At 44.8% G+C, this 13,439-nt stretch overlaps 1 long non-coding RNA gene across 1 annotated transcript in view; it reads left to right on the forward strand.

Moving 5' to 3' along the window:
• LOC144333462 (uncharacterized) overlaps positions 1–11,290 on the forward strand; it is a 63,650-nt gene extending 52,360 nt beyond the window's left edge. Inside the window, exons 3-4 of the long non-coding RNA XR_013402129.1 lie at positions 10,790–10,903; positions 11,137–11,290. This is a non-coding gene — a long non-coding RNA (uncharacterized LOC144333462). The remainder of the gene's footprint in view (positions 1–10,789; positions 10,904–11,136) is intronic.
• The last annotated feature ends 2,149 nt before the right edge of the window (positions 11,291–13,439 follow it).

Below are 13,439 nucleotides of genomic sequence, written 5' to 3' on the forward strand. Positions count from 1 at the left end.
AGCCTGGACAATATAGCAAGACCTTGTCTCTCCAAAAAATCAGAACCTATCCAGGTGTGGTGGTGTGTGCCTGTAGTCCTAGCTACTTGGGAGGCTAAAGTGGGAGGATCACTTGAGCCCAGACGGTTGAGGCTACAGTGAGCTGTGATCGTGCCACTGCCCTCAGCCTGGACGACAGGGTGAGAGACCCTGTCTCAAAAAAATAAAAAAATAACTCAAGAAGCGCTATATATATTTATATATATAATATTTGACTTATTACATGCAATTTGTCTTATTTCATATTTTATTTCCATACATAATATAATTCAATATATGTAACATTAAAACCCTACTAAACATAGCATCATTTTGATGACTGAGAAATCACTTCCTTCTTCTTCACTAGACATTCATTGAGCACCTATTATGTTTTCAGCACTCTGTTCCTTGCTGAGATACAAGGATGAGTAAAATATATTTCTTGCCCTTGACTTTCTCAGTTTAGTAAGGGAGATGAACACCTTAACAGATCATTACTCAGAGAGACTGTGTGTATAGGGGTTAAGAAGGAAGACCCTGAGGTCAGACAGACCTAGATGTTTAGTCTGGTCTTCACCACTTTTGCTAAGTGACAAAGCTCTCTTAGCCTTGTGGAAATAATAACAGTACCTCCCAGGATTCTTGTGAGAGTTAAATATGGCAATGCACGTGAAGTTGTTTAGCACTGTACTGTACTTCACAAGTACTCAGGAAATGCTTAGTATTACTGTGTGTGTTAAATGCGACTTATATAATTAGATGTGGTTGGTACTTGCTTCCTTTGAGTGGAGTTAGGTCAACTGGTTTTAAGGATAAACAACATATGACAGTGACAATGGTTTATAGTGAACTATAGTGAACTCCTCATAGTGGTTTAGAGAAAAATCTCATCATCTTTTCCTGGAAATGAAACCTGTTATCAATCAGAAGTGCTGGTCTAAGGAAGTAAGGAAGTGGCTGAACAGATTGAACACACCTCTCAGGAGTGGGCCTGGCTTTTCTAGGTACTCAATATTCTTTTAACGCTTTAGGTTAAAAAAAAAAAAAAAAAAAAAAGAGGGGCCGGACGCGGTGGCTCAGGCCTGTAATCCCAGCACTTTGGGAGGCCGAGGCGGGTGAATCACGAGATCGAGACCATCCTGGCTAACATAGTGAAACCCCGTCTCTACTAAAAATACAAAAAAATTAGCTAGGCTTGGTGGCAGGCAGGTGGCGGCTGCCTGTAGTCCCAGCTACTCAGGAGGGTGGGGCAGGAGAATGGCGTGAACCTGGCAGGCGGAGCTTGGAGCTTGCAGTGAGCTGAGATCTTGCCGCTGCACTCCAGCCTGGGTGACAGAGCGAGACTCTGTCTCAAAAAATAAATAAATAAATAAATAAATAAATAAAGAGGAACTGAAACAGGAATTGATTTGATGATAATTAAGAACTTAAATTCTCTTCTCCAGTTCACGTTTGTCTTCTCAGACAAAATAGTTATTGCCAAGAAGCCCAGACACAGGAATGCCTTTATCAAAACCTACTGAATAGTCTTTCCTTCAGTAAATACTCTTGAGCCCTACAGTTTGCCAGGCACTGTGCTAGGCTCTGGGAGTGTGAAGGTAAGCAAAACCACAGGCTGCTGGCGGAGACAGATGTTCTTCAAATAAGCCTCCACATACATAATCATAGTTGCTCTAAGTGAGGAGCTTAGAGTAGGGGCCCTGATTTAGGCGGGGGCATAGGTTTGTGGAGGCAGGGAAGAGTTCGTTTAGGGAAGTAACATCTAAAAGTACCACTTACCCTTTAGAAGAGCTGGCGATTTTCTCTCTCTTTTTTTTTTTTTTGAGACAGAGTCTTGCTCTGTCACCCAGGTTAGAGTTGCAATGGAGCAATCTTGGCTCAGTGCAATCTCCGCCTCCCGGGTTCAAGTCATTCTCATGCCTCAGCTTCCCCAGTAGGTGGGATTACAGGTGCCTGTCATCACGCCTGGCTAATTTTTGTATTTTTTAGTAGAGACGGGGTTTCACTATCTGGGCCAGGCTGATCTCGAACTCTTGACCTCATGATCCACCCCCACCTTGACCTCCCAAAGTGTTGGGATTACAGGCGTGAGCCACTGTGCCTGGCTGATTTTCTCTTTAGTTCCAAAACTGCCAGCAAGTTCAGGAGATAAAAGCTTAGTCAAATAAATTTTTTGGTTACCATATGGAAAATGTCATGTTGATATAGATTATTTATTCTATCACCCAACTATATTGATAACATTAAACATGGCCGTTCTATCTGTCATCTGCCCCAATGGAACTTTCATTTCATTAATGTTATACAAAGTAAAATCATCTACCTCTGGAATGATTTTATCATTATTAACGCACATATACACGTATACTTAATTATGGTTCTTTATGAGCACTAAAGAAGCTGGGAAAATTTGAGAAGATAGTAGAATGAAATGATTCTTCCTTTCTTGTCTGGGAGGGGTTCCTTGCTCTGGAATGATACTTCATGTATAAATACAGTGTTTCCCCGTGGTCTTCCTTTTAGATTTTTGGAGGTTGATGGGAAGGGCTGAATTTCAGTGAAGCACACACTGAAAACAGCTTATTTTGTAGGAGGGATTATAATATCCCAAACATTGTATAAAAGTGGCATTTTGAGATTTCCTCAGAAATGTATTAAAAACGCAGAGAGGAAAAAAATGATTGTAGCAAGTATTCAGCCATTTTGTCCTTTTATTCAAATATTTACAGGAATAGTCACACTTATTTTTTTCAGCCTTAAATAAGCAAAGCTTGATTTTTAAAAAGAGGTTGTCTTTTAGGTGTTGCAAGTGGAATCTGCTCGTATTGTTTGGGTTGCTCTTCAGTAATTTCCTTCAGCGTGCACGTATCTTCCTTTTTATGTTTTTCTCAAGCAATCAGTAAATAACGTATTTATCAAACTTAAGAGAGTGTCCAAACGTAATTTCTTTGGAAAAGCTGGGTTTCTTTCTTGCTGAGGTATATAGTTGATGAGTTCTTTAGCCAGTTGGATTATAGCAGCTCAGTGAGATCATAGCAAGTAACCTGGTTATGTTGTACTGATATTTATCACAGGAAATGAACTCATCTCCACAAATTATTTGCTGCAAAATAAATTAACTCCTTTAGTAGAAGATTATCACAGGATCAGCACGTCCCACTTGTCAAGGAAGGAATATGAGCACAGTGTAGCTTTACTGTAACAGCAGGAAACCATTATTTTGTTGTTCACAGTAGTCTCACATAAATCTAAAATAATATCATCAAATGAACTCTCTGATTGGAGTCATTGATCACTAAATTATTAGAAGCCCAAGAAATTGCTAAGTTTCACCGGGCATGGTGGCTTATGCCTGTAATCCCAGCACTTTGGGAGGGCGAGGCGGGCGGATCACCAGAGGTTGGAAGTTCAAGACCAGCCTGACCAACATGGAGAAATCCTGTCTCTACTAAAAATACAAAATTAGCTGGGTGTAACCCCAGCTACTCAGGAGGCTGAGGCAGGAGAATTGCTTGAACCTGGGAGGTGGAGGTTGCGGTGAGCCGAGATCGTGCCATTGCACTCCAGCCTGGGCAACAAGTTGGAAACTCTGTCTCAAAAAAAAAAAAAAAAAAGAAAAAAGAAAAAAAGAAAAAGAAATTGCCAAGTTTCAACAAAGTCATAGTCATGTTAGTTGTGTGAAATATTTCATAATACATTCTAATAAAAGGATTATTCCTGTAAGGTTATAACAACGATATTGTGCACTTTTACTATTGCATAGCTTTTCCTATGAGCCTGACACTATGTTAGGCACTTACATGCATTATTTTGTGTCCTTTGTACAGCAAACCTAGAATGGTTTACTCATGGGTTTCTTCCCCAGATCACAGATAAAGAATAGAGAACTGATTGTGCTAAAAAAATTTTCTGGTGCCTGTGATCAGTGCATTATATTTGGTATCTACGTTGGGCTGAGAATAAAAAAATAGAAACTAGAAGGACACTAGAAATAGAGGGAAGATAGGGAATTGGAGGGGACCAGAGCTAGAAAAGGAAATTATAGTAATAGATTATGCCAGAGACTGTGTATATGATGGGACAAACAACATTTTTTTTTCTTTCCTTTTTTTTTTTTTTTTTTTTTTTGAGACAGAGCCTTGCTCTGTGGCTCAGGCTGGAGTGCAGTGGTACAATCTGGGCTCACTGCAAACTCTGCCTCCCTGATTCAAGCAATTCTCATACTTCAACCTCCCAAGTAGCTGGGATTATAGGTGTGTGCCATCATGCCTGGCTAATGTTTGTATTTGTAGTAGAGTTGGGGTTTTGCCCTGTTGGCCAGGCTGGTCTTGAACACCTGACCTCAAATGATCTGCCTGCTTTGGCCTTGAAAAGTGCTGGGATTACAGGTGTGAGTCATCGTGCCTGGCCACAACTTTTTTTCTATACTTTCACGGTATTCTTAATATTTCTGCCACAGGATTCAGGAGTTTTTCCCACAGCAAGCAATTTTCCAGTTCTCTATGGACATCAAGTAGTGTCCTGTGAATCAACTTAATTCTGACTCTTTCTCTATCTGGTGACAGTACAGACACCACAGGTCAAGGGCTCAGTCAAGACTGCCCCAATTTCACATGCCGGGTTGTAACCTGTTCTTACAGCCAACAGGAATCCAGGGTTCCTATGACTGCCTCTCACATTCGTTTATTTGCTAGACCAGCTTGGAGAACTCAGGAAAATAGTTAACTCCCTATATTTGCAGTTTATTACAAAGGCTAGAACTCAGAGGCAGCCAGATGGGAGTGATGCACAGGACAAGCTACATAGGAAAGTGCACAGCTTCTATGCTGTCTCTAGGTGGGATTTTTTTTTTTTTTTTTTTTTTTGAGATAGGGTCTTGCTCAGTCGCCCAGGCTGGAGTGCAGTGGTGCAATCACTGTTCACTGAAGCCTCGACATCCCTGGCTCAAGCAATCTCCCCACCTTAGTGTCCTAAGTAGCTGGGACTACAGGCCACACTACCACGCCCAGTTAATTTTGGACTTTTTGTAGAGATGAAGTCTTGCCATGTTGCCCAGGTGAGTCTGAAACTCCTGGGTTCAAGTGATCTTCCTGCCTCAGCCTCCCAAAGTGCTGGGGTTACAGGCATGGGCCACCCTGCCCGACGGGTTTTTCTTTTCTTTTCTTATGAGACAGGGTCACCCAGGCTGGAGTGCAGTGGTGCAATCATAGCTCGCTGTAACCTCGAACTCTTGGGCTGGAGAGATCCTCCTGCCTCATCCTGTTGAGTTGTTAGTCTTAAAGGCATCCACCACCATGCCTAGCTAATTTTTTGGTTTTTTGTTTTTTTGTAGAGACAGGGTCTTGTTTTGTTGCCCATGCTGGTCTCAAACTCCTGGGCTCGAACGATCCTCCCACTCGGCCTCTTGGAAGTGCTGGGATTCCAGGCAGGAGCCACCGAGCACAGCCTGCGGCCTGGATGTCTATGTGAGACAGTAGGTGGCACTCTAAGCGTCTCCGAACGTTTCTCGGCACTCTATTGTGTGCCGTACCTTGTGCTGCACTCTACTCACGTTTGATTCTTTGTAGTACACTATGCATCACTCCTCATCTTGGAATCATTTACTGTACCATACGCCTCAGTCTTTTTGTCTTGGAATCTTTTTTGTTTGTTTGTTTTGTTTTTTTGAGACGGAGTTTCGCTGTTGTTGCCCGGGTTGGAGTGCAATGGCGCGATCTCGGCTCACTGCAACCTCTGCCTCCCGGGTTCAAGCGATTCTTCTGCCTCAGCCTTCCGCGTAGCTGGGATTACAGGCGCATGCCACTACGTCCACCTAATTTTTTATTTTTAGTAGAGACGGGGTTTCATCATATTGGTCAGGCTGGTCTCAAACCCCTGACCTCAGGTGATCCGCCCGCCTCGGCCTCCCAAAGTGCTGGAATTACAGGCGTGAGCCACAGCACCCGGCCGGTCTTGGGATCTTTAGTAGCGCCGGATGCTCTAGGTTTTCATCTTGGGATTATTTGGGGGCCATACGCCCCAGTCATTTTGTCTTGGAATCATTTGGGAGACTGTATGCTCCCGTGTTTTTTTTTTTTTTTTTTTTTTTTTTTGAGATGGAGTCTCAGTCTGTCGCCAAGCTGGAGTGTAGTGGCTTGATCTCGGCTCGCTGCAACCTCCGCCTCCCTGGTTCAAGCGATTCTCCTGCCTCAGCCTCCCAAGTTGCTGGGATTGCAGGCATGCGCCACTATGCCCAGCCAAATTTTGTATTTTTAGTAGAGATGGGGCTTCACCATGTTGGCTAGGATGGTCTCCATCTCCTGACCTTGTGATCTGCCCGCCTCGGCCTCCCAAAGTGCTGGGATTACAGGCGTGAGCCACTGCGCCCGCCCGACTGTCCCGGTCTGTTTGTTTTGCAATTGTTTGAAGTGCCGTACTCCCTGATCTTTTCGTCTTGAAATTCTCTGGGGAACTGTATACCCAATCTTTTCATCTTGGAATCCTGTAGCGGACCGTATTGCCCTAGTGTTTTTGTCTTGGCATTGTTTGCAGTGCTGTACACCCCAATCTTTCCGTCTTGAAAACCTTTGGGATATTGTACCCTTGGTCTTTTCGTCTTAGAATTCTTTGCGGGATTGTACGCACCCGTTTTTCATCTTGGAATCTTTTGGGAGACCGTATGCCCCAGTCTTTTTGTTGTGGGATTATTTGGGATACGGTATTCACCAGTCTTTCCATCTTGGAATGTTTTGGGAGATTGTACGCTCCAGTTTTTACGGCTTGGAATCGCTTGCAATGCCCTATGCCCTAGTCATTTCACCTTGGAATATTTTGGGGTGTCATATGCCCCAGTCTTTTGTCTTGGAGTCATTTGCAGTGTTGTATGCGCTAGTATTTTTATCTTGGAATTCTTTGGTGGACTGTACACGCCAGTGTTTTCATCATGAAATCTTTTGGGAGACGCTACGTTCCAGTCTTTTCATCTTGGAATCTTTTGCGGTGCCGCAGCTCCAGACTTTTTGTCTTGGAATTTTTTGGGGCAGCTTAAGCCCCAGTCTTTTCATTTTGGAATTCTTTGGCGGACTGTATTCACCAGTTTTTTCATCTTGGAATCTTTTATGAGATCGTACATCCCAATCTTTTTGTCTTGGAATCGTTTGCAGTGCCGTCTGCCCCAATCTTTTCATCTTGGAACTCCTTGGGGGGACTATACACCCCAGTCTTTTAATCTAGGAATCTTTTGGGAGTCCGTATGCCCCAATCTTTTTGTCTTAGAATTCTTTGTGGCATTATACACCCCAGTCTTTTCATCTTGGAATCTTTTGGGAGACTGTATGCCCTACCTAGTCTTTTTGTCTTTGAATCATTGCAGTGTCATACTCCCCAGTCTTTTAATTTTGGAATCGTTTGCAGAGCTGTATTTCCTGATTATTTTTCTCTTGGAATTATTTGGGGGACTATATGCCCCAGTCTTTTCAACTTGGAATTTTTCAGGGAACCATATACTCCAGTCTTTTTATCTTGGAATCATGTGTATTGCTTTATTCCCTACACTTTTTTTTTTTTTTTTTTTTTTTTTTTTTGAGACAGAGTCTTGCTCTGTCGCCCAGGCTGGAGTGCAGTGGTGTGATCTCGGCTCCCAGGTTCAAGTGATTCTCCTGCCTTAGCCTCCCAAGTAGCTGTGACTACAGGCACCTGCCACCATGCCCGGCTAATTTTTTGTATTTTTAGTAGAGATGGGGTTTCACTGTGTTAGCCAGGATGGTCTCCATCTCCTGACCTCATGATCCGCCTGCCTCGGTCTCCTAAAGTGCTGGATTACAGGCGTGAGCCACCGTGCCCAGCCATTCCCTGGTCTTTTTGCCTTGGAATCATTTGTAGTGTCATACACCCCAGTTCTTTCATCTTGGAATTCTTTGGGGCACTGTGTGCCCCAGTGTTTCCATCTTGGAGTCACTTGCAGGGCTGTACTCTTCGAATCTTTGGGGACACCGTATGCCCCAGTCTTTCCCATCTTGGAATCTTTTCGGAGACCCTATGCCCAGTCTTTTTGTCTTGGACTCATTTGCAGGGCTATATGCCCCAGTCTTTTCATCCCAGAATCTTTTAAGAGATCGCATGCCCCAACCTTTCCATCCTGGGATCATTTGCAGTGCTGTACTCTGTGATCTTTTTGTGTCGTAATAGTTCGCGGTGTCATCTTGGAATTATCTTGTCATCTTGGAAGTGTCTTTTCATCTTGGAATTATTTCAGGGACTATAAGTCCCAGTTATCTGTATTGGAATTGTTTTCGGGGATGGATGCCCCAGTCTTTTCATTTTGGGGTCTTTGGAGAACCGTATGCCCCAGTGTTACTGTTTTAGCATTCTTTGCAGTACCGTGCACCGCAGTCTTTTCATCTTAGAATCCTTTGGGGTACCATACTCCCGGTTCATCTTGGAATTATCTGGGAGACCGTATGCCACAGTTTTTTTCAGTGTACCACAGTTTTAAACATTTATGTTTGCCTATTGAGAGACATCTTGGTTACTTCCAGTTGCCCCAGTTTTTTTGTCTTGGAATTCTTTGGAGGTACTGTATTTCCTCTTTTTGTCTTAGAATCATACACCCCAGTCTTCTCATCTTACAATTCTCTGGGGGTACAATATGCTCCAGTCTTTTCATCTTGGGATTCTTTCAGTGAACGCAGGTCCCAGTTTTTCTGTCTTGGAATTCTTTATGGGACCACACACCCCAGTCTGTCTTCCTGTCTTGGAAAGGTTCGCGCCACTCTTGCATGCAATCCCGCCGGCGGCACTCTGCAGGGCTTGGAGCCGCCTGCGCTACGGTATGCAGCACTCTCCACGGTAGCTCCCTGGGGACTCAGCTTTTCCAGTTCCCCATCTTTAGGCTGCAACATCATGGCAATGCCCAATAAAAAACAACGCAAGCAGTAGCCATCATGCTGCCAACACTGGCAGTGCCCTCTTGGGCAGTGGCCACTCTGCTGAGCGCATTACTAAGCCCAGAGCACTCTATGGACTCATCATCTCCATCTGGTGTTCACATATCCTGCTTGCTGCTCCAGTTGTCCCCAAAATATGCCCAGACTTGTTTTGAGCAGGTATAGTAAGATGCACAGACACACAAATGATTGCCAACGAACAAGTCACAGTTTATTATACTCACAGTCCCCAAGACACGGGAGGGGGTCATTCCACACAGGGCCACACAGGGAAGTGAAAAAGCAGAATGAGCAGGCGTAGAGAGAGGGAAAGCACTGGCAGACTATTATGGATTTCTCAGGAAGGAATGGGCAAAGGAAGGTAAGCAAATGGCGCAAATTTAGGATTGGATAGTTTGCATTGTTTCAGCAGATTCTGCGCTATAGGGTGCATTGCCAATTGTGTAAAAACTGGTTTTGGAGAGTCTGAGTATCTCTTAGTAAATCATGAATTTTAGGGTCTGATGCTCTCTCAGCAAATTGCTGCTTCTTCAAGATAGTGAACTGTAGCTTGGAGCCCACAGTGAAGGCCCTAGAAACGAGTCTGCCCGTTGTTCTCCCTCTTCTTTCTTTTCAAGATTTTAAAACTTGTAGCAATAAACATATAACATTAAATTTACCATATTTACCATTTTAAGCGTATAGTTCAGTAATATTAAGTATATTCACATTATTATGCAACAAATCCCTGGAACTTTTTCTTCTTGCAAATCTAAAAGTCTATAATCGGTAAACACTAATTCTCCTTCCCTCTTTCTGGCCTTTGGTAACCTCTTCCTACTGTTTCTGTGATTTTGACTACCTTATTTAGTCTTTCTTTTCTTTCTTTTTCTTTTTTTGTTTTTTTTCAGACAGGGTCTCACTCTGTTACACAGGCTGGAGTGCACATGCCGTGTTGTGATCACAGCTCACTGCAGCCTCGAACTTCCGGGCTCAAGTGATCCTCCTACATCAGCTTCCCGAGTAGCTGGGACTACAGGCACTCACCACCACACACTACTAATTTTTAAATCTTTTATAGAGACAGAGTTTCCCTATGGCTGGTCTCAAACTCCTGACCTCAAGGGATCCTCCCTCATGGCTGGGATTACTGGTGTGAGCCACTGTGCCGGGGGCGGTTTTTTTTTTTTTTTTTTAGAGACTGGGTCTCACTCTGTCGCCCAGGCTGGAATGCAGTGGTGGGATCACAGCTCATTGTAGGCTCCACCTCCTTGGGCTCAATCAATCCTACCATCTCAGCCTTTTAAATAGCTGGGATTACAGGTGTGCGCCACAACACCTAGCGATTTACTCCTTTAGATCGTTCATCGGAGTCCTTTTGTGACTGGCTCATTTTTTTTTAAGGACCCTACATACTGTTTTCCATAATGGCTATATTATTTTACATTCCTACCAACAGCTTCCAAGGGTCCCAACTTCTCCATTTTCTGGCCAACACTTGTTATTTTTGTTTCTCTTTTCTTTAATGGTGGGGATGTTATGGGCTGTGTTGAGGATCAGTACACAAACATTCGCATTTGAATACAATTCTTAACATACTAGAATGAAAATCTCAAAAGCCATGTCGTTGTGATCTTTTCTAAAATGATTCCAGTGACTTCCCAGCTTCAAAGCTGGGAGCAAATTTTCCTTAAGAGCTGTTAATTTACAATGTAATATAATATAAATTACATGCTCAAATTTTCAATCTTTCATGGCATATTAACAAAGTTCTTAGGAAAATTGGACTGCCATAACCAAAGATGTTACAGAGTGCACATAATCCTTTTCTTTCTTTCTTTCTTTTTTTTTTTTTTTTGAGATAGAATCTCAATCTGTACCCAGGCTGGAGTGCAATGGCACGATCTCGGCTCACTGCAACCTCTGCCTCCCAGGTTCAAGCAATTCTCCTGCCTCAGCCTCTCTAGCTGGGATTACAGGTGAGTGACACTGTGCCTGGTTAGTTTTTGTATTTTCAGTACAGACGGGGTTTCACTATGTTGGCCAGGCTGGTCTTGAACTCCTGACCTCAAGTGATCCTCCTGCTTCCCAAAGTGCTGGGATTACATGCGTGAGCTACCATACCCTGGTCAAGTGCACACAATTCTGACAGGGAGAGTAAAGATTAAGGAGTGGTTTTCTTTTCTTTCTTTTTGTTTTTCTTTTTTTTTAGACACAGGATCTTGCTTCGTCAGCCGGACTGGAAGACATTGGTGCGATCACAGCTCACTGCAGCTTTGAACTCCTGGGCTCAAGCGATCCTCTCAGCTGCCAGAGTAGCTGGGACTACAAGCGTGAGCCACCACGCCCACCCGACACTGCCCCCCTCCCACCAACCCCTTTTGAAAGTAAAATATTTAGAATGGCTTTTATTTCTAGGCAACTACCATTTATCCCCCCTCTGTCTTTCAATGTTCACCTGACAAGCTCCTGGTGGTAGCGGATAGCTCTGACAGAGAGTGACAGAAATAAGGTAAGGTCCCAAACTAGTGACCCCAGGCCTGGGTGGTATTTCATCTTTGGTGGTGCCATTGGTTTCCTGTTGTGAGATTATTCCTGCTGTTGGGGTTAGGACACTTAGGCCAGGGGCAAGGGACTGAGGGGGTGTGGTATGCGGTGTAGTGGGGGGTGGGGGGTGGAGGGTGGGAGGGGTGAGGGAAGACTCCTTCCTTTGCTACGGGTGTTACTTTCCTCATTCACTTTAGCATTTAGCCCCACCTTGGGCGGAGATAGCAATTGTTCCGTGCACATCAGCTTTCCTTGGCTCCACCTTGGGCGGAGATAGCAATTGTTCCGTGCACATCAGCTTTCCTTGGCTCGAGGCAGGGAGGACCTGGTCTTTAATCTGTCTTGTCTTTAACCTTAGTCAATCAGGAGCCGCTATGTGGTCAATTCTTGTTAGACCAGAGGCGCCTGGTCGAATGACTCTCTTTGGGAAGACTTGGGTTGATAATGGCAACCTCATACTTTAGGGTGGACACTGCAAACAACAGGCAGCAGAGGGCTTTATGCAGCTCGCATAGCAGCAGCACACCCCTCCAGCAAGCAGTTCTGCTTCCCCACATGGTGCTAGCCACGGGGGAGAGCCACAGCACACACGGGTCAAAGGCATTTTGTGGTGCCCCTCATGCTTGTGACTACACACCCTGCTTGCTGCGCCAGTTGTGTTTTTCTCTAATTTGATCTTTCCTCTAATTTGCTCCCAAGACAGAGACTAGCTGTGAAGTCTAGCTTGTACTGAAGGGGCTGCCCCGAAGGGGATGTTTATATTGTATTTTTCACAGAATACTTCTTTACCCTGACCTAATGCCTGATTGTCCAGCCTGTATCTGGGTGTCCCTGTCACAGGAAACTTGTTTTCATGGGCAGATGCCCTTGTGGCTCTTGTCTGACCTGTGTCCAGTTTATTCCAACGAAGCCGGAATACTCTCTCTGAGGGCCCTGACTGGCAGAAGGGTTCGCTTCCAGTGTTTAGCTCAGGTGACACACAGCGGAGGTAACACAATGAAACACGTGAAATAACAACAGCAGTGTGTCACTGACAGATCCCAGAGAGAAGAGGACAACATGCCTTGCGGGGCCAGCGGGAAGCGGGGAGCCATCTGGGACATGCACGCTCAGGCAGCGGGTGGGGAGCAAGCAAGAGTGTGCAGGGGAACTGTGGGCCAAGCCTTTAGAGGGGTCCAGGGCGTCACCCAAGCGGGTTTCCCGCGGGGAGTACTTTTTTTTTTTTTTTTTAAATCAGGTTTGGCTCCTGTTGCCCAGGCTGGAGTGCAGGGGCGTGATCTCGGCTTACTGCAACCTCTGTCTCCCCATTTTAAGCGATTATCCTGCCTCGGTCTCCCGAGTAGCTGAGATTACAGGTTGCCTACCACCATGCCTGGCTAATTTTTTTTTGTATTTTTAGTAGAGGTAGGGTTTCACCATGTTGGCCAGGCTGGTCTCGAACACCTTGACCTTAGGTGATCCACCTACCTCGGTCTCCCAAAGTGCTGGAATTACAGGCGTGAGCGACCGCGCCCAGCCCCCGTGGGGGGTTTAGAGCAAGTAGGCATGAATTCCGCGGGGGCACGCATGCTGTGACTGGGAGGGGGGCACTGTGGCATACCTGTGCAGTCCATGCAGGGTGTGGGGGCCAGTGGGTGAGTCTAGTAGGTTGTGCCTAGCTGTCCTCTAGGTAGGTGGTCACCAGGAGGTGGTGTATAAAGTAGATTGCTGGATCATGTACCTTGAGGAACAGAGAGGAGGCAGAGAGTTGAGAACTGGAAATGGTGTCAAGGGTGACTAAGCTCTGCTTCTGGTACGAGAAAGTCCAATTTATATTCAAAGTGGATGCCAGGTAACATAAAATTATAAGAATTCCCTACAGCTTTGTATTACAGGATATAAAACTACCCTCTCCACCTATGGTTTGTTAACTTGACACCCACAACAGTAAAGTGCTCCCATAATCTATATCCCACAGTTTTCTGGTTG

Source organism: Macaca mulatta, chromosome 12 (genome assembly GCF_049350105.2).
Source record: "Macaca mulatta isolate MMU2019108-1 chromosome 12, T2T-MMU8v2.0, whole genome shotgun sequence".
In the NCBI taxonomy this organism is placed as follows: Eukaryota; Metazoa; Chordata; class Mammalia; order Primates; family Cercopithecidae; genus Macaca; species Macaca mulatta.